Source organism: Rhinopithecus bieti, unplaced genomic scaffold (genome assembly GCF_001698545.2).
Source record: "Rhinopithecus bieti isolate Rb0 unplaced genomic scaffold, ASM169854v2 scaffold_2294, whole genome shotgun sequence".
In the NCBI taxonomy this organism is placed as follows: domain Eukaryota; kingdom Metazoa; phylum Chordata; class Mammalia; order Primates; family Cercopithecidae; genus Rhinopithecus; species Rhinopithecus bieti.
In genome coordinates this window covers 630,956-652,886 of record NW_016803705.1, presented here as the reverse complement: position 1 = coordinate 652,886, position 21,931 = coordinate 630,956, and the positions used below count along the sequence as shown (strand labels likewise).

The 21,931-nt window shown below is 38.8% G+C and overlaps 1 protein-coding gene across 2 annotated transcripts in view; it reads right to left on the bottom strand.

Moving 5' to 3' along the window:
• Positions 1-21,931, bottom strand: part of RBPJ (recombination signal binding protein for immunoglobulin kappa J region) — a 118,280-nt gene that overhangs the window by 63,662 nt on the left and 32,687 nt on the right. The window contains exon 2 of one of the 2 annotated variants that reach the window (XR_001881463.1): positions 12,079-12,261. The exons of the other annotated variant lie outside the window; for it this stretch is intronic. The gene's annotated coding sequence lies outside the window, so the exon portion shown is untranslated. The remainder of the gene's footprint in view (positions 1-12,078; positions 12,262-21,931) is intronic. 2 annotated transcript variants of the gene reach the window in all.

Here is a 21,931-nt window from a genome sequence, read left to right as displayed (position 1 = left end):
CACCGTGTTAGCCAGGATGGTCTCGATCTCCTGACCTCGTGATCCGCCCATCTCGGCCTCCCAAAGTCCTGGGATTACAGGCTTGATCCACCGCACCCGGCAGATCTGTAATGTTTAAGTTAATTTCCACAATGGAGAAAAAAACTGTAAGTTGACATTCACTTTTCAATTTTTTTTTTTTTTATTTTTTTTTTGAGACGGAGTCTCGCTCTGTCACCCAGGCTGGAGTGATCTTGGCTCACTGCAAGCTCCACCTCCCAGGTTCACGCTATTCTCCTGCCTCAGCCTCCAGAGTAGCTGGGACTACAGGCACCTGCCACTACGCCCGGCTAATTTCTTGTATTTTAGTAGAGACGAGGTTTCACCACGTTAGCCAGGATGGTCTCGATCTCCTGACCTCATGATCCGCCAGCCTCCGCCTCCCAAAGTGCTGGGATTACAGGGGTGAGCCAGCGTGCCCGGCCCCTAACTTTTCAAGTTTTACAATGGAGAGAAAAGGGAACTATTTAACCAAATTCAGGTAGCTAAAATTGATAGAACTATTTTCACATGGAGAATGCCCTACAAAGATACAACACTATAGGTTACTATTACTTGCTCCACAAGCGATGTTCTTTCATGAAGCATGTTGCCACTTCAAAAAAGTGATAATTCACATTTTGACAGATTCTATAAAGAAGTGGTATCAAGATCTAAATGGGAGTCTCTCAATACACCTTACAAATTCCTTCATGTAGTTTTGTTGAGTCTAAAACTAATTGATCGGAAAATGTGATAAACCATGTTCAGGTCGCCAGCAGTTACACCCAGGCAATTCTTTACTGTAGTAACAATAATATACCACTGTGTTTAAGATAATAATGGCAATATTATTAGTCATAATGTTATTAGTTAACAGATTGATTACCTGTGCTTTTAAAATGTTAGCAGTTCAAGATATAAAGGAGAATTTCAGATTGCAAAGAAAACCTTAATTCTAAGTAAAATTTGAACTTTGGAACAAAATCCAGTTAAAGGGGAGTAATTCTAACTGTTAATTTTTTCTACTATCTATCAATGTTTTGGTTTGGTTCTAGTATTTCTCTAAAATTAAAACCACTGGTCCAGTCATTATATTCGACAAGGTCTTTATTCTGAAAAGAATTACTACTCGTCCTGGATCAGCTCTCTCCTTTTGAACCATCTCCTAAGATCTAAGATTTATGCTATTTCACAGCATCCTCCTGACTGGATCCTTGTTGGTCAGATCACTTCTCACTTGACCTGCCCCGTTCTCTGACTCAAAGCAACGTTCACGTATTATTCTTTTACAGGCAGAATGTACAGCAAACTCTTGTTTGTTCAGGCTGCATGTAAATGAGGAATGGGAGAAGAGAGAGAAAGGGGCTGGAAGGTTGGAAGAGAGAGGGAGGAAAGCAGAGGACACTGGAGTACAAAAGAGCAGTGAAAAAAAAGAGAGAAAGAAAAGACTGAGGGAGTGTCACAGCCACCAAGTTGAAGAGAATAAAAGAGAGCAATGGAGTATCTAGTGGCCATAAAAGGGCAACTGTCCACCTCCTAACAAACCAAATCTGGTCAGTCCCAAATATGGAAATGTTTTAGTTGAAATACAGAGCTTTTCTTCTGTGGAATACGAGCACAGATCACAATCAAATAATCTCACACTTGGATATCCACCACTGTGAGAAAATCTGGTGAATTATTACATAAACTCTTTCTACATTTTGCTTCCTCAAAATCCAGGTCTTTCTAACAAAACAAACAAACAAAAAATCCCAACACTTTTATAGTTACTCTACAGCTTCCATCTCTGTAAAATAGGAATGTTAATTGTTAGCAATCTGCAGAGCTGTTGTGAAGATGGGGTAAATCATTTGGTAAAGGAAATCTTTTAAGTGAAATATTGATTCAATGTTAGCATAACACACTCAGATTTTCTTGGCCTTCAGATGTACCAATCCCCAACTCACAAGAGTTCAGTGATGACAAATTTCTAGAAATTGAAATCATTTCAAAATAAGATTACCTTCTTATGTATCTAGTTATTCTCTCAGTTTAAGTTAAGAAGTTGGTAAATAAGAGTATGACCCGTTCTGCCATGACAGGATAGATGCATGTCTTAAAACCTAGTATTATCAAAAGTTCATTCATTTGACTAATATTTGCTGAATACCTGTTATGACTATTCACTGTCCCAGGGGATGGAGATACAGGAGTCAACAAAATAAGCAAAATCTGTTAATGAGGGTGGGGAAAGAATAGATTTAGAAAGTAGACCAAGGATTGAAAATTGGCTCCCTACAGAGATAGTGACTGTTTATATCAAATACGAATGCTTTCAGTGTGTTCTGCTTGCACCCAGTCACCCCATTTTATAAGCATATTTGTGTTACTTATCTCTGGCCTATCCCTGCCCCAGGGCTAGAATTTCCCACTCAAGTTAGTTTTCCACTGAAAATTCAACAATAAAGGAGTTTATTTAAAGTTAAATTTCATGCACATTTGATTAATCTAGCTGCTTAGCTGCTGCCAACAACACTTCTATAGGCATTTTAATCCCCTCATCACCCCAGGGTGCCATCTCTGGCTACTGATCTCAGTTTGGGGCCAACTAAACTAGAATGCAGTTTAGTTTCCTTCTAAAGTACACTCTAGGAGGAGAAATTCACCAAAAAAAAAGAATACAAGCTGCTAACATGCATGATGACAACCAAAGGAAAAGACAAAGCTTTGAAGAAACAAATTCCACAGAGAGACAACACGAAACCTTGTGCTTCCAACAGGATAAGCTGCATGAGGTGGAAAGCGGTGAGACTGAAGTGACTAAACATAACGGGGAAAAAAACCAATCCTCTCATATATCGCCAAAAGCCAAACCAATGCTATGGAAAAGACTAGGAAGAGTTGGATAATCTGGGAGAAGACAAGGGGTTAATGCGGAATAGGGAGAATCTGGTGAAACAAAGCAATAGAAAAAAATAAATTCAACTCTTCCATACTCTGAATCCATATGTTTTCATTTACTGCCTCCACCACTGAAGATGTATGCCTGCACACATCTGTACAAAGACAAGCAACCATCATCAGGGTAGTTAACACACTGATTGGGAGAGGTTATTTATCTTCTGTAATTTCAAAACATGATTTCTGAAGAGCATATCATGCCCAATTCAGAGAACTGAACTATGTACTTTGACTCAATTTCCAAGAACTTGCAGAAAAGATGAATTATGCGTATTATCTTTTGTCCTCCTCTTTTGGCAAATAATTCTTCCATTTTCAACTCCCAAGTGTAGAAAACTAATGTACAATTCCACCACTATGAAACAATTTACCAGAAGTCTTCATCCTCTTACTGTTTTCTAAGAAGAAACTATATTTTAGACAATCTTAAAATATACATATGCTGATACCACCCTGCTTTGAAGCCTTATTTATTTTAAAATATTCACCAAAACTCTGTGATCATCCTCAATAAATCTATAAAGCAAACATCTGCTGTTATGAGGACACTGCAGTAGGCACAGGAACTAATCCAAGAAAATAAAATTTTAAATGCTATCGAAATCTTCACAAAACAGAAGGTTTAACATTTGAACATTTAACTGCCTTCAATATCTGTAATGTATTTGATTTATGCTTAATTTTTTGCAACTTTAAATTTATATTTGCCTTCTGAATTAAAGAAGCACCTATTATACAAACAAGCCCTAACATATAAAAAATGAAAAGTGAATTGAGAGGTTTTATTTTAATTTTATTTTCTAAGACAAGAGTCTTGTTTTGTTGCCCAGGCTGGAGTGTAGTGCCATGATCTTGGCTCACTGCAACCTCTGTATCCTGGATTCCAGTAATTCTCCTGCCTCAGCCTCCCAAGTAGCTGAGATTAACCGCATCTGGTTAATTTTGGATTTCTAGTAGAGATGGGATTTTGCCACGTTGGCCAGGCTGGTCTTGAACTCTTGACCCCAGGTGATCCGCCCACCTCAGCCTCCCAAAGTGCTGGGATTACAGGTGTGAACCACCACGCTCAGCTTGAACTGACAGGTTTTAGTATGCATCATCATTTTATTTGTATTTTCTTTTTTATTTTACTTATTTATTCATTTTTTTGAAACAGAGTCTCACACTGTCACCCAGGCTGGAGTGCAATGGCGTCATCTCAGCTCACTGCAACCTCCACCTCCTGGGTTAAGAGATTCTCCTGCCTCAGCCTCCCAAATAGCTGGGACTAGAGGCACCCGCAGTCATGCCTGGCTAACTTTTGTATTTTAGTAGAGATGGGGTTTCACCATCTTGGCCAGGCTAGTCTCAAACTCGAGACCTTGTGATCCACCTGCCTCAGCCTCTCAAAGTGTTGGGATTACAAGCGTGAGCCACGGCGCCCAGCCTTTTTTTATTTCTTTTTTTTTTTTTTTTTGAGACGGAGTCTCGCTCTGTCACCCAGGCTGGAGTGATCTTGGCTCACTGCAAGCTCCACCTCCCAGGTTCACGCTATTCTCCTGCCTCAGCCTCCAGAGTAGCTGGGACTACAGGCACCTGCCACTACGCCCGGCTAATTTCTTGTATTTTTAGTAGAGACGAGGTTTCACCACGTTAGCCAGGATGGTCTCGATCTCCTGACCTCATGATCCGCCAGCCTCCGCCTCCCAAAGTGCTGGGATTACAGGGGTGAGCCAGCGTGCCCGGCCCCTAACTTTTCAAGTTTTACAATGGAGAGAAAAGGGAACTATTTAACCAAATTCAGGTAGCTAAAATTGATAGAACTATTTTTCACATGGAGAATGCCCTACAAAGATACAACACTATAGGTTACTATTACTTGCTCCACAAGCGATGTTCTTTCATGAAGCATGTTGCCACTTCAAAAAAGTGATAATTCACATTTTTGACAGATTCTATAAAGAAGTGGTATCAAGATCTAAATGGGAGTCTCTCAATACACCTTACAAATTCCTTCATGTAGTTTTGTTGAGTCTAAAACTAATTGATCGGAAAATGTGATAAACCATGTTCAGGTCGCCAGCAGTTACACCCAGGCAATTCTTTACTGTAGTAACAATAATATACCACTGTGTTTAAGATAATAATGGCAATATTATTAGTCATAATGTTATTAGTTAACAGATTGATTACCTGTGCTTTTAAAATGTTAGCAGTTCAAGATATAAAGGAGAATTTCAGATTGCAAAGAAAACCTTAATTCTAAGTAAAAATTTGAACTTTGGAACAAAAATCCAGTTAAAGGGGAGTAATTCTAACTGTTAATTTTTTCTACTATCTATCAATGTTTTGGTTTGGTTCTAGTATTTCTCTAAAATTAAAACCACTGGTCCAGTCATTATATTCGACAAGGTCTTTATTCTGAAAAAGAATTACTACTCGTCCTGGATCAGCTCTCTCCTTTTTGAACCATCTCCTAAGATCTAAGATTTATGCTATTTCACAGCATCCTCCTGACTGGATCCTTGTTGGTCAGATCACTTCTCACTTGACCTGCCCCGTTCTCTGACTCAAAGCAACGTTCACGTATTATTCTTTTACAGGCAGAATGTACAGCAAACTCTTGTTTGTTCAGGCTGCATGTAAATGAGGAATGGGAGAAGAGAGAGAAAGGGGCTGGAAGGTTGGAAGAGAGAGGGAGGAAAGCAGAGGACACTGGAGTACAAAAGAGCAGTGAAAAAAAAGAGAGAAAGAAAAGACTGAGGGAGTGTCACAGCCACCAAGTTGAAGAGAATAAAAGAGAGCAATGGAGTATCTAGTGGCCATAAAAGGGCAACTGTCCACCTCCTAACAAACCAAATCTGGTCAGTCCCAAATATGGAAATGTTTTAGTTGAAATACAGAGCTTTTCTTCTGTGGAATACGAGCACAGATCACAATCAAATAATCTCACACTTGGATATCCACCACTGTGAGAAAAATCTGGTGAATTATTACATAAACTCTTTCTACATTTTGCTTCCTCAAAATCCAGGTCTTTCTAACAAAAACAAACAAACAAAAAATCCCAACACTTTTATAGTTACTCTACAGCTTCCATCTCTGTAAAATAGGAATGTTAATTGTTAGCAATCTGCAGAGCTGTTGTGAAGATGGGGTAAATCATTTGGTAAAGGAAATCTTTTAAGTGAAATATTGATTCAATGTTAGCATAACACACTCAGATTTTCTTGGCCTTCAGATGTACCAATCCCCAACTCACAAGAGTTCAGTGATGACAAATTTCTAGAAATTGAAATCATTTCAAAATAAGATTACCTTCTTATGTATCTAGTTATTCTCTCAGTTTAAGTTAAGAAGTTGGTAAATAAGAGTATGACCCGTTCTGCCATGACAGGATAGATGCATGTCTTAAAAACCTAGTATTATCAAAAGTTCATTCATTTGACTAATATTTGCTGAATACCTGTTATGACTATTCACTGTCCCAGGGGATGGAGATACAGGAGTCAACAAAATAAGCAAAATCTGTTAATGAGGGTGGGGGAAAGAATAGATTTAGAAAGTAGACCAAGGATTGAAAATTGGCTCCCTACAGAGATAGTGACTGTTTATATCAAATACGAATGCTTTCAGTGTGTTCTGCTTGCACCCAGTCACCCCCATTTTATAAGCATATTTGTGTTACTTATCTCTGGCCTATCCCTGCCCCAGGGCTAGAATTTCCCACTCAAGTTAGTTTTTCCACTGAAAATTCAACAATAAAGGAGTTTATTTAAAGTTAAATTTCATGCACATTTGATTAATCTAGCTGCTTAGCTGCTGCCAACAACACTTCTATAGGCATTTTTAATCCCCTCATCACCCCAGGGTGCCATCTCTGGCTACTGATCTCAGTTTGGGGCCAACTAAACTAGAATGCAGTTTAGTTTCCTTCTAAAGTACACTCTAGGAGGAGAAATTCACCAAAAAAAAAGAATACAAGCTGCTAACATGCATGATGACAACCAAAGGAAAAAGACAAAGCTTTGAAGAAACAAATTCCACAGAGAGACAACACGAAACCTTGTGCTTCCAACAGGATAAGCTGCATGAGGTGGAAAGCGGTGAGACTGAAGTGACTAAACATAACGGGGAAAAAAACCAATCCTCTCATATATCGCCAAAAAGCCAAACCAATGCTATGGAAAAGACTAGGAAGAGTTGGATAATCTGGGAGAAGACAAGGGGTTAATGCGGAATAGGGAGAATCTGGTGAAACAAAGCAATAGAAAAAAATAAATTCAACTCTTCCATACTCTGAATCCATATGTTTTCATTTACTGCCTCCACCACTGAAGATGTATGCCTGCACACATCTGTACAAAGACAAGCAACCATCATCAGGGTAGTTAACACACTGATTGGGAGAGGTTATTTATCTTCTGTAATTTCAAAACATGATTTCTGAAGAGCATATCATGCCCAATTCAGAGAACTGAACTATGTACTTTGACTCAATTTCCAAGAACTTGCAGAAAAAGATGAATTATGCGTATTATCTTTTGTCCTCCTCTTTTGGCAAATAATTCTTCCATTTTTCAACTCCCAAGTGTAGAAAACTAATGTACAATTCCACCACTATGAAACAATTTACCAGAAGTCTTCATCCTCTTACTGTTTTCTAAGAAGAAACTATATTTTAGACAATCTTAAAATATACATATGCTGATACCACCCTGCTTTGAAGCCTTATTTATTTTAAAATATTCACCAAAAACTCTGTGATCATCCTCAATAAATCTATAAAGCAAACATCTGCTGTTATGAGGACACTGCAGTAGGCACAGGAACTAATCCAAGAAAAATAAAATTTTAAATGCTATCGAAATCTTCACAAAAACAGAAGGTTTAACATTTGAACATTTAACTGCCTTCAATATCTGTAATGTATTTGATTTATGCTTAATTTTTTGCAACTTTAAATTTATATTTGCCTTCTGAATTAAAGAAGCACCTATTATACAAACAAGCCCTAACATATAAAAAATGAAAAGTGAATTGAGAGGTTTTATTTTTAATTTTTATTTTTCTAAGACAAGAGTCTTGTTTTGTTGCCCAGGCTGGAGTGTAGTGCCATGATCTTGGCTCACTGCAACCTCTGTATCCTGGATTCCAGTAATTCTCCTGCCTCAGCCTCCCAAGTAGCTGAGATTAACCGCATCTGGTTAATTTTTGGATTTCTAGTAGAGATGGGATTTTGCCACGTTGGCCAGGCTGGTCTTGAACTCTTGACCCCAGGTGATCCGCCCACCTCAGCCTCCCAAAGTGCTGGGATTACAGGTGTGAACCACCACGCTCAGCTTGAACTGACAGGTTTTAGTATGCATCATCATTTTATTTGTATTTTCTTTTTTATTTTACTTATTTATTCATTTTTTTGAAACAGAGTCTCACACTGTCACCCAGGCTGGAGTGCAATGGCGTCATCTCAGCTCACTGCAACCTCCACCTCCTGGGTTAAGAGATTCTCCTGCCTCAGCCTCCCAAATAGCTGGGACTAGAGGCACCCGCAGTCATGCCTGGCTAACTTTTGTATTTTTAGTAGAGATGGGGTTTCACCATCTTGGCCAGGCTAGTCTCAAACTCGAGACCTTGTGATCCACCTGCCTCAGCCTCTCAAAGTGTTGGGATTACAAGCGTGAGCCACGGCGCCCAGCCTATTTGTATTTTTTTTTTTTTTTTTTTTTTTTTTTTTTTTGAGACGGAGTCTCGCTCTGTCGCCCAGGCTGGAGTGCAGTGGTGCGGTCTCAGCTCACTGCAAGCTCCGCCTCCCGGGTTTAGGCCATTCTCCTGCCTCAGCCTCCGAGTAGCTGGGACTACAGGCGCCCGCCACCTCGCCCGGCTAGTTTTTTGTATTTTTTAGTAGAGACGGGGTTTCACCGTGTTAGCCAGGATGGTCTCGATCTTCTGACCTCGTGATCCGCCCGTCTCGGCCTTCCAAAGTGCTGGGATTACAGGCTTGAGCCACCGCGCCCGGCCAAACAGAAGTTTTAAGAAATACATTCTTTTCTATATTCAATGCACTGATATTTTATTTTCTATTCTAATACATGCTTTAATGCTGGTCATAACCCACTGAATTTTTCTTTACCCACTCATGAATGTGCTGAAGCCTGCAATTTGAAAAACACAGCTTTAGAAAACACAGAAATCAACCCAGCAGGATAAGATGATCATGGATAAAGTAGCAGATTCCAGTGGCCACCTTCTTTCACTGATGAGAAAAAGCCCAAAGAACTGAAAACATCAGTCAAATAGTGATGGCTTATTTTACTCTAGGAATAGCATAGAAGAGTACAAGACTCAGTCAGGATAAGAAAAATGTAATAGCGCACCCTCTACAAAAAGAAATTCTAATCTATTCTACCTTGGAACTTGATTAGATCACTGTCATTATGGACTAGAGTTTAATATAAAGCAGTTTCATTTTACTTTAACAAGTAAATTCCATTAAGAATATAACTGCTAACATACCAAAAGGATTTTAACGTTAAGGTAGACCAACTGACAAAAATCATGGACTATACCAGTGTACTTCATTTAATAATCAACACTTAATCTGACACTGGCTTCCTACATGCCTAAACCTGTACTGTGTGTATATGTACAATTATCTATATATAAATCATACTATACAATTATATAACAATATGCTGTTTTAAAAATATAGAAATGTATGGGTTTTTTCAAGTCACTCTTAGAACCTGTCACAATAACAAGGGAAGGGTTAGGTTTGAAATGCAGGTGAAGTGACCCCAGGATCTAAGTAAGCTTTTAACCACAAAGCTATAAAGACTTCCAGGCTAGGCACGGTGGCTCACACCTATAATCCCAGCACTTTGGGAGGCCAAGATGGGCAGATCATGAGGTCAGGAGTTCGAGACCAGCCTGGTCAACATACTGAAACTCTGTCTCTACTAAAAATACAAAAAATTAGTTGGGCATGGTGGCTCACGCCTGTATTCCCAGCTACTGGGGAGGCTGAGGCAGGAGAATTGCTTGAACCGGGAGGTGGAGGTTGCAGTGAGCCAAGATCACACCACTGCACTCCAGCCTGGGCAACAGAGCAAGACTCCATTTCAGAAAGGGGGAAAAAAAAAGTCTTCCAAAGAGAACCGGACTTCCCAACTCTAGCTGTACATCATAAACCTCTGTGGAGTTAAAACAAAACAAATGGATTCTCAAGTGCTACCCCAAAAAGAAATGTGAAAGTTGAGATCGCAAGTATTATCAAGAAACAATTTTGTAAACAACACATTGAACACTATCTTGAAACCATTATGTCCAAGAATATCTTTTTGGAGGGTGGATACTATTCTGTCCCAACAGACGTAAAATTCCTGATTGAACTGATTGATTGCCTTGGCTAATAAGCAGATTATTCTACCTTGTAACTTGATTAGATCACTGTCATTATGGACTAGAGTTTAATATAAAGCAGTTTCATCTTACTTTAACAAGTAAATTCCATTAAGAATATAACTGCTAACATAACAAAAGGATTTTAACATTAAGGTAGACTGACAAAAATCATGGACTATACCAGTATTTATAGTCCACTTGTTTCTATTTCTATTACACTTATCTATCCATGATTGATTTAAACTTGTCTTCCCAATATTGTTTCTTCTATTACCTAAAAGAGAGTTCTGAATCTGATGTAACATTAATGAATTCAGCATTCTTCATTCACTTCTATCACTCTTTAAAAGAGCATTTAATACCAAACACAGAGTACAAAATCAGGTTTCCAAGATTTCATATAATTAAGAAACTTATTATATCACTCAAAATTTTACAAAATAAAACTTTAAAGGTTTTGATGGTTAAGTGGGTATTATAAAGACTAGAATTACTATACTAGTAACCACAAGAGCAAAACTATATACCACAAACACATGAATAACTGCATACATACATTGTTAAATAAACAATAATCACAATATTAATTTTTTAAATTACTCATTTTTGGCCAGGCGTGGTGGCTCACACCTGTAATCCCAGCACTTTGGGAGGCTGAGGCGGGCAGATCACCTGAGGTCAGAAGATCAAGACCAGCCTGACAAATACGGTGAAACCCCATCTCTACTAAAAATACAAAAATGAGCCGGGCATGGTGGCAGGCGCCTGTAGTCCCAGCTACTCGGTAGACTGAGACAGGAGAATTGCTTGAATCCAGGAGGCAGAGATTGCAGTGAGCTGAGATCGTGCCACTGCACTCTAGCCTGGACAACAGAGCAAGACTCTGTCTCAACAAAAAAATAAATAAATAATAGGCTGGGTGTGTTGGCTCACGCCTGTAATCCCAGCACTTTCGGAAGCCGAAGCAGGTGGATCATAAGGTCAGGAGTTGGAGACCAGCCTGGCCAATATGGTGAAACCCCGTCTCTACTAAAAATACAAAAATTAGCCAGGTGTGGTGATGCGTTCCTGTAGTCCCAGCTACTCAGGAAGCTGAGGCAGAAGAATTGGTTGAACCCGGGAGGCGGAGGTTGCAGTGATCCGAAATCGCACTACTGTACTCCAGCTTAGACAACAGAACAAGACTCCATCTCAAAAACAAATAAATAAAAATTATAAATAAATAAATAAATAACTCATTTTCCTTTAAGTGAAAATTCTTTGTAAAAGAAAAAAACTGTACTAAATGGCCCAAATAGAAATTGTTTTGTTTGGTCAAATTAGTACCCAAACCGAAGACTTCATCCAACTATTTCCTATTCAGGCTACCATAAAATGACAGTTCTGTAGAGAACTAGTCTATGATGTAAAAGATAATTACAGAGTAATACATGAATAATCCCTAAACTATTTGTTGAATGAAATTACAGCCCATTACTATAAAAACTTAGGGAAAATATTTACCACAGTATCTTCCATAACCATGTATCATAAAGGAAAAGAAAATCCATGGGTTTTGTCACAAAAAATACTACCATAAATCCATAACCACATCTATAATCAAAAGTTATATATCTTAAATATGCAGTAACTAAATACAGAATATCTTAAATATGCAATAACTAAATACAGAATCATGAGTGTTCATTCTATCCATGACCTTGGGGTCACTGGGAGATTTCTAAAGCATACCTTTTAATCCACGCCATGGTACTTCAAGAACATGTTAAGGTAAGTCACAGCTCGGAACACTTCGATGCACCTCAAAACACCTCAGCCAGTGTATCTGTATCATTCTCCTTTCGTTTTGAGATCATAATGGTTCCGAAGAACTATAATGCTTCCATTTGAATGATAGTCTCATAATTTCAATGACTTAAAAACAAAAACAAAAAACAAGGCCTTAAGCGTTGGTATGTTAAACCACTAGTGCACTGTGTTAACTGCTGCCATGACTAAGAAAAACAAAAAAGCTGCTGCTACCACTGTGTAACACTGTCATTTTTAATGTGAACCCTCATATGAATGAGGGGTAGAGTGACAGTCCTTGCTTTATCGAGATCTTTCTAGTAAAACCCCACAAATCTCTTTGCCCCAATTGTTTCTTCAATTTTCTTCTCAAGGAATAAAAATTACTTAAAACACTGGTCTGAAGACTTGCTACATGCTAGGTCCACTTCTCAACTACCACTACTCTATTCTGTGAATGAGGGCCAGAAATCACCTATACACCTGTCTAAAAGGAAACTGATTAATAGACCAGGTAGGGGATTCTTCAAACAATGCTCCTCCTGATGCTGATATTAATGAATCAGGTTAACTCCATGGATGTCATTAAACTGAAAACAGCTCCAGTTTCTAAAGCTTACTTCTATAATAGCATTCATAAAAATGAACAGACAGACGGCTAACCATCAAGTTTTACTGCCATTCTGGGATTGACTTGGCAGGTATCTGTTCCTTTCCTCCTCACCCCACCCCACCTTTCTTACATAAAAACATAAAAAATATTTCATTTTTAGAAATGGTATAGTAAGAAGTGTATGTATCACATTTTAAATCTACTAAGAATTCACACTGCTTTTACCACAAGTGTGGCATCATGTAGCTACAAGAAAGAACACTCAAGCTACACAAAGTAAAACTAACTGATAACTGATCAATAAATATATTCATTTACTGTCATAAAGCAATTTAAATTACTTTAGGATGACCGATAAGGCAAAATTTTAATACAGGCAAGCCATAAAGAGCTTCCTAGGAGAGAAGTAGATGAGAAAGGTTCTGTTATACTCTAGGCATGTGGAACAGCTTGTGTAAAGAATGGAAGATGAAAGTTTCCCAGCTAGGGCTAAAAAGTATGTGCTAAGGAGAAAATGAAACTATTTCCTGGTTGAAAGAGCAGATGTAACTGATGAAAATCTTTCAATCCACTGTCAGAAAAAATTGCATATTTTTAAGATTTAGATTTACTGTAGATTGTGGGGAATGCAGACTACAAAATGTAGGTCACTCTTCAGAAAGCTGATAATGGTGGTGACAGAATTACATATAGGAAAGAACTCTACCACAGTAGGTGGGAAGAAACTAATGAAGAACAGAAACAAGGGACCCGAACCAATGAAATCTCTGCCTGCAGCCACAACCATCTTTTCAAACTGATTATTTTAGTACATTAGTCCATCCCTCTGGCCCCTTCCCGTTCCTACTTAAAACAACTTAATGGCTCTGAATGTGACACACACACACACACACACACACACACACACACACACTCACACACACACACACACTCCTGAAAGGATATCACATTGTTTCCTACACTCTGCTCCTCCAGACAAATGAATCCTACACAGAACTACAAATCTTTATTTTATCTTTAGTTGCACTCTATTTTTATCTTCAGTAATGTGTATTTAAAACCCTGTGAGGCTGGGAGCAGTGGCTCACGCCTATAATCCCAGCACTCTGGGAGGCCAAGGTGGATGAATCACCTGAGATGGGGAGTTTGAGACCGGCCTGGCCAACATGGTGAAACCACGCCTCTACTAAAAATACACACACATACACACACAAAATTAGCTGGTCATGGTGGCGCACACTGGTAGTCCCAGCTACTCAGGAGGCTGAGGCAGGACCTGGGAAGTGGAGGTTGCAGTGAGCCAAGATCATACAACTGCACTCCAGTCTGGGTGACACAGTGAGACTGTGTCTCAAAAAAAAAAAAAAAAAAACACCTATGAAACTGTCTAGAAAACATTCTACTTCCGTGCTAGTTATTACAGTCTCCTTCCTTTACTATGCTGTGAGGTCCAAAGGGTGTAACTTTTGTCTTTCATCTCTGTGAACCTATCATCACTTAACCACCAAAGCCTGCAACACAGCAGGCACTAGAAACTACTAAATATGTGAAAATACTATAAACTCTACTTTGAATATATGATTGATAAGCTAAATATAGAAAGTTCATAATGGCAGGTATACCTGATATGCCATTAAATACAGTAGGCACACAAATATTTGTTGAATGAATGGAAGAAAATATTTAGGAATGGCGCTTCCAGGCAGAATAGCGAAAAACACACATTCACTGCTAAATGATAATAAGAATCTAAAATGATTTTTGGTATATCCAATTTTCCATTTTAAAATTAACTTACTTGGTGGTGTATATTAATATTTTGAGAATTGTATTTACATCAAAATTCACATTTATAATTCAAAACTTTGTATGTATTAATACACTAAAAATACACTGTGATGCCAGTATCAAGGAGAGCAAAGACTTTGAAAGTGGAAAAATTAAATTAATATAAATAAGGCCCACTTTTTTGATGACTAAATTCTCATTGTTTTGGTTTTGACTACTGAATTTACAACACACAATGTTTATGAAATTATGAGATCAAATAACTACTAGCAAACTACTGCTAAAACATAAACTTCAGGAAAGTAGTTAGAAACAGATGCCAATAACTAATGTTTTCATAAACAGCCTCATATACTAATCTGAAACGACAATGATGAAGGTGTTATAACGGTCATTGCAATATGATTATTAAGAAAGGCTTGGGTATTTCTTTCCAACACAGGGGAATGGTTAAATTATGACACATCCATACAATGGAAACGTTTGTTAAATAATACTGGAATAACATGGTAATATGTTAATTACATATGATTACCTAACTATATATAGTATTTTCCTACATTACATATTTTTGTATGTCTATTTATACATTTTAATCAGGACAGAAATTTTAAAATACATTTAATAAATATAAATGTGTATGTTCCATGAGATCAAGAAAAATTTTGCCCGGCACTGTGGCTCACACCTGTAATCCCAGTACTTTGGGAGGCCGAGGCAGGCCAGACCACGAGGTCAAGAGATCGAGACCATCCTGGCTAACATGGTGAAACCCCATCTCTACTAAAAATGCAAAAAATTAGCCTGACATGGTGGCAGGCACCTGTAGTCCCAGCTACTCGGGAGGCTGAGGCAGGAGAATGGCGTGAACTCAGGAGGCGGAGCTTGCAGAGATCCGAGATCGTGCCACTGCACTCCAGCCTGGGTGACAGAGCGAGACTCTATCTCAAAAAATAAAAATAAAAATAAAAATAAAAGAAAAGAAAAAGAAGAAAGAAAAAATTTCAGATGTGTACATTTCTGTACTTCCAGCACTTATGACAGCACCTTGACAAAGGTGTTAAGAGTGGCAGCAAAGCTTAAGAGAAGATTGTCTGGGTCTGATTCCTCGATCCACTACTCACTAGCTATGAGACTTCAGGCAAGTTACTTAACTTCTAGATGACTTACTTTCTCGTTTTGAAAAATTGGGGTAAAAATAATGGAGGGGGGAAAAGACTTAATACATGTAAGGCACTTAGAACAATATCTGGAACATAGTGATGACACAATGAACTGGGAAAGTGGGGAGCAGTAGTGAACCCATTGCCTCAAACCTGAATAAATGAATGGACTTTTTTTTTTTTTTTTTTTTAAGAGACGGGATCTTGCTTTGTTACCCAGGCTGTAGTGCAGTGGCGCGATTATGGCTCACTGCAGCCTCAACCTCCTGGGCTCAAGTAATTCTCATGCCCCTGCCTCCTGAGTAGCTGCAACTATATAGGCATGCACCACATACCCCGCTAACTTTTTTTTTTTCTTTTTTTTTTGCAGAGATGGGGTCTCACTATGCTGCCAAGCTGGTCTCAAACTCCTGGCTTCAAGTGATCCTCCTGCCTTGGCCTCCCAAAGTGCTGGGCTTATAGGCATGAGGCACTGCACCTGGACTGAGTGGACTGTTTTTAAAATACAGAAAGAAATGTTAGTAAAGTCACCTGTGTGGGAACTCAAAGACTAGCACGTATATTACACCTTCACTGTTTTGGACACTTCAAAGTGTAAGTAATTTTGTACCTATTACACTTCCTTATGATAATCCAATCATCATATATTAAGAATCCCAGGTCTTTTATTAACTTTATACTAAACCTTTACCATTATGGTACTTAGTACTAGTAGGATACATATTTTATGCTATTTTTCCAGTGGTCATGATATATTTTCACAGTACAATGTATGGTCTTCTGTAATTGTCATTTTGGAAAACAACACTATTTTGTAACAACAGATCTATGTAAGAGTGCAGTGGTTTGTAGAGTTTTATCAAACTCAATTTTATTATATTCACTCTTTAATAACTAAGCAATTCACTCTGATCATTTATATATATATATACACACACACACACACACAAGAATACCCCCTCAAAAACATACAAAAAACATCTGAGCATAAGTAACCCAAGTGTCTACCTACCAATGAGTGGATTTTAAATGTGGTATATGCATACAGTGGAATACTATTCTGCTTTAAAAAGAAACAAAATTCTGACAATGCTACATGGATGAACCTTTAAGACATTATGGTAAGTGAAGTAAGCCAGTTGCAAAAAGACAAATACTACATGATTCCACTTACATGAAGTACTTAGAGTAGTCAAACTCATAGAGACAAAAAGAATGGTGGTTGCCAGGGACCTGGGGGGCAATGGGGAGTTATTATTTAATGGGTTTGGAGCTTCAGTTTGGGCAGATGAAAACAGCTGTGGAGATGGATGGTAGTGATGGTTGCACAGCACCGAGAATGTACTTAACTACCACTAAACTGTACAGTTTAAAACTGTTTAAATAGTAAATTTTATTTATGTATATTTTGCCACAATAAATAAACTGAACACACCTGATGAGATACATAAATAATGGATAGTAACTTACTTTCTTCCTTATATTTTGATAAATTTTCTAAATATTTCCCTTATTTTACAAATCGAACGCATTTCTCCTATTTCTTTTTTATTTTTATTTTTTTTGAGACGGAGTCTCACTCTGTCGCCCAGGCTGGAGTGCAGTGGCACAATCTCCGGATCTCTGCAAGCTCCGCCTCCCGGATTCACACCATTCTCCTGCCTCAGCCTCCCGAGTAGCTGGGACTACAGGCGCCCGCCACCACGCCTGGCTAATTTTTTTGTATTTTTAGTAGAGACGGGGTTTCACCATGTTAGCCAGGATGGTCTCGATCTCCTGACCTCGTGATCCGCCCACCTTGGCCTCCCGAAATGCTGGGATTACAGGTGTGAGCCATCGCACCCAGCCCATCTATTTCTCCTATTTCTATCTTCGTTAAGTGGCACTACTCATCCTCCCAGACAGCCACGACATTTAACCATTTTCCTTCCCATCCTAAGCTAAGTCTTACAAACTGATTTTAACTCTGNTCCTATTTCTTTTTTATTTTATTTTTTTTGAGACGGAGTCTCACTCTGTCGCCCAGGCTGGAGTGCAGTGGCACAATCTCCGGATCTCTGCAAGCTCCGCCTCCCGGATTCACACCATTCTCCTGCCTCAGCCTCCCGAGTAGCTGGGACTACAGGCGCCCGCCACCACGCCAGGCTAATTTTTTTGTATTTTAGTAGAGACGGGGTTTCACCATGTTAGCCAGGATGGTCTCGATCTCCTGACCTCGTGATCCGCCCACCTTGGCCTCCCGAAATGCTGGGATTACAGGTGTGAGCCATCGCACCCAGCCCATCTATTTCTCCTATTTCTATCTTCGTTAAGTGGCACTACTCATCCTCCCAGACAGCCACGACATTTAACCATTTTCCTTCCCATCCTAAGCTAAGTCTTACAAACTGATTTTAACTCTGTAACACTACTTGAATCTGATGCCTTTCTTTTATTTCTAATGCCTTGGCCTTCATTAAGTTCTTCCTTACAGCACAGGATCACTGTAACAGTCCTATAGTCAATCACCTATCCTCAAAAGCCTAGCCTTCACAATTATTACTAGCTATTTTCTTGAAATAAAGCTCTTGTTTTAAAATCTTTACAAAGGGCTCCACTGTTTCTTCAAATTTAAAGTTCCAAGCAAAACACTGAAAAATACTTTTTTGTCTGATCTAACCTACTCTTTTGGACTCACCTTCACAAGGCCCTTCTGCTTCCCATACTCTATACCAAATTCTTTACTCCCTTTCTCACCATCCCCACTAGGCTCTGCTACCTCCATGCTTGTATGCACACTTCTCTATGTGGAATCCTCTTCCTTCCAACTCCGAATTGTATCCATTCGATTCTCAGACACTGCTACATGATAAAAGCAATGTAAGAACAATTTGGCAGTATCTTATCAAAAGTGTAACTGCACATATCCTTGTAACTAGCCATTTCACTTCTAAGTATCTGTCCTACAAAAATACTCAAACATACGAGACACAAAGATATTCACTACAGTGTTGTTTCTAAAAGAGAAAAACATCTAGCTGGGCACCAAATGGGAACTTGCTAAACATACTGTTACAACTATATTATAGATATGGAATACTACACAAAATTATGAGGGGGGCAACCCTAAATATACGCTGATAAGAAAAGAACTAAAGAAGAATTATAAATTTTAAAAGTAAAGACAAAGAAAACCCAAACTGTATTTATGTACTTTTATGTATTTTTAAGTACCCAAAGAATTTAGGAGAATATATTCAAATTTGTAACAGTGGTTATCTCTGGGGAAGGATCCTAATGGAATTTGTGCAACATTTCAAATGGTAACAGACAGGAAGAAGCCACACAGATTCACTCTCCTACTTTCTCACTCCCAATCTAGGAGCCTGATCTAGCTCCTACTCTACTTAGCTACTGTTACAGAACTTAAGCTGAATGGCACTAGCTACACAGAGCCCAAGTGCATGTGCAGCCTGTCTTGGCAGACTTACGTTGGCCACAAGCTCCCTAGCTAAAAGTACTCATAGCTGCCAGTGACACACTCTGCAGGTCCAGCTCTAGCAGAGGTGAGAAAATAGCAAATTTTCATTCTTACTGGGACTCCACTCAGGCTTACCTTTCTACTGATATTCTGTTTTCTTCCAGTTAAAGGAATGTTTACCAACACTGGGCACTTGTGGTTTTTGAACAAATTCATCTCTAACAAGAACCACATCCTGAATTGGCAGGAGGGTCAGAGGAAGTCAGTACTCAGGTATTCCTTAACAAAATCTCTTGCCCCCACATTTCTAGAATTCATCTTCCTCTAACTTAGTTAAAAAGTTTAAAACTGAGAAGTAGAAGAAGAAATCCCTTCCTGAAGCTTTCACTGGAATCCCTAGTCTGAATTAACCATTCCCTCTTCTTGTGTACCTCAACACTCCTTGGGAAATGCCTGCTATGTGAGCTATGGTGTTCTTCCTTATAGTTTATGTAAGTGTACCTGGAGTCCCCAAGGAGGCACAAACTATCAATGGCCAGGCTGTCTTCATTTATCTTTTATATAACCACTATATGTCACAGGCAAAGTAGAAAAGTATAAAAATTTTTAATGGCATCTAAATAGAAAACAGTCCATCTCTTTTTGTACCCAAAGGAAAAAAGCCCGTATCCCCTTTACATCACAAGAATCTAAATACAATTACAGTTTCTGTATACTGTAATTATTTGATCAGTTTCCCATGTAAAATCTCTTTGCCGGCCAGGCACGGTGGCTCAGGCCTGTAATGGCAGCACTTTGGGAGGCCAAGGCGACCCGATCATTTGAGGTCAGGAGTTCGTGACCAGCCTGACCAACATAGAGAAACCCCGTTTCTATTAAAAATACAAAAATTATCTGGCCATGGTGACATGAACCTGTAGTCCCCAGCTACTTGGGAGGCTGAAGCAGGAGAATCGCTTGAACTCAGGAAGTCGAGGTGGCAATAAGCTGAGATCGCACCACTGCATTGCCTGGGTGACAGAGCAAGATCCGTCTCCAAAAAAAAAAAAAATTTTTTTGCCAATAAATAAAAATACAAATTTCTAATTTACCACATTTTGCATGTTTTCCTTGTGATCTATATTTCATGGTAAAACAAAAATCCTGCCTTCTAGTAAATATTTTGTATTTAAATAAAATACGGATATAAAAATAACATGAAAACATTAAGCTTGCTGAAAACAGTCCCTGGTGGCCATATATATTACATCATGATCTAAAGAATACTGTGCTGTGGCAGGGCGCAGTAGCTCACACCTATAATCCCAGCACTTTGGGAGGCCAAGGCAGGCAGATCACCTGAGGTCCAGGAGTTCGAGACCAGACTGACCAACATGGTGAAATCCCGTCTCTACTAAAAATACAAGAAATTAGCCAGGCGTGGTGGTGGGTGCCTATAATCCCAGCTACTCGGGAGGCTGAGGCAGGAGAATCGCTTGAACCCAGGAGGCAGAGGTTGCAGTGTGCCAAGATCGCACCACTATACACCAGCCTGGGCTCAACAGAGCAAGACTCCGTCTCAAAAAAAAAAAAAAAAAAAAGAATACTGGGAATTACAAGAACAATTGCAAATAAGATTTATTAGTATATGTGAAGTATACAAAGGATGTCTAATATTTTAAATGTATTATCTAACTTATTTACTACCAAACCTATGAGATAGGCATAATAATTCCATTTTATAGACACAGAAACTGAGGTTAAGGAAGTCAAGTAACTTGCAGGAAGAGACATTTAAGTGGCAGAACCAGAATTTAAAGCCTGGTCTCTCTGATTCCAAAACAAATACCTGCCACTGCATGCATGTAACAAATCAAATCAAAATAAAAAGTTTGTTCTGATATAATGTATGTTTCCTTGCTGTGATCTACTGCATAGGCAGCTAGTAATAGGGGAATGAGGATGACATAAATGAAAATCTTATTACTTCTTAGACAATTTTTTCCTAGCATATTAATCTTTTGAAGCAACTGGAAATAAACTTTTCATGATTAAAGGAAAAAACCTGAGCAACAGATGAATATTTTAAGAAAAAAGACTGAAAATATACAAATGCCTTTCTTTGTTGCAAATAGTAGCTGATGTAGTAGCTTCAGGAATTGCTACACTTTCCACCCGGTTTTGCTATACTTTCCTTTCCATTGGGTTTTTTAGGAATTGCTACACTTTCCACTATTTAACAAAGCTACTAGTACATAAGAAGCTGGAAAACAAAAACAAACCTTACTAAAACAATGGATTAATGATTAAGGCTACATACTGGATTAGATTTTAATTTTAATGAAAATAGTCTCTAAGAAGCAATGTCCTCCCAGAACTTACATGGCACCATAACAGACTTCTGCATGCATTAGACAAAACAAGCCCTATGAACCTTCAGTACCCATGGTCCTACCAGAATGCCCCGGATAGTTTTTGTTTGGTTTTGTTTGAGGTTTTTGTTGTTGCTGCTGCTGCTGTTGTTGTTGTTTGAGACACAGTCTCACTCTGTGGCCCAGGCTGAAGTGCAATGGCGCGATCTGGGCTCACTGCAACCTCCGCCTCCCAGGTTCAAGTCTCCCTCCTTGGTCTCAAGCTGCTGACCTCAGGTGATCCACCCACCTCAGCCTCCCAAAGTGCTGGGATTATAGGTGTGAGTCACCATGCCCAGCCTTGTTTGAGTTTTTTAATGAGTTGAGTGCTATGGTCTGAATATTTGTGTGCCCCTGAAAGAGGTATGTTGAAATCCTAAGC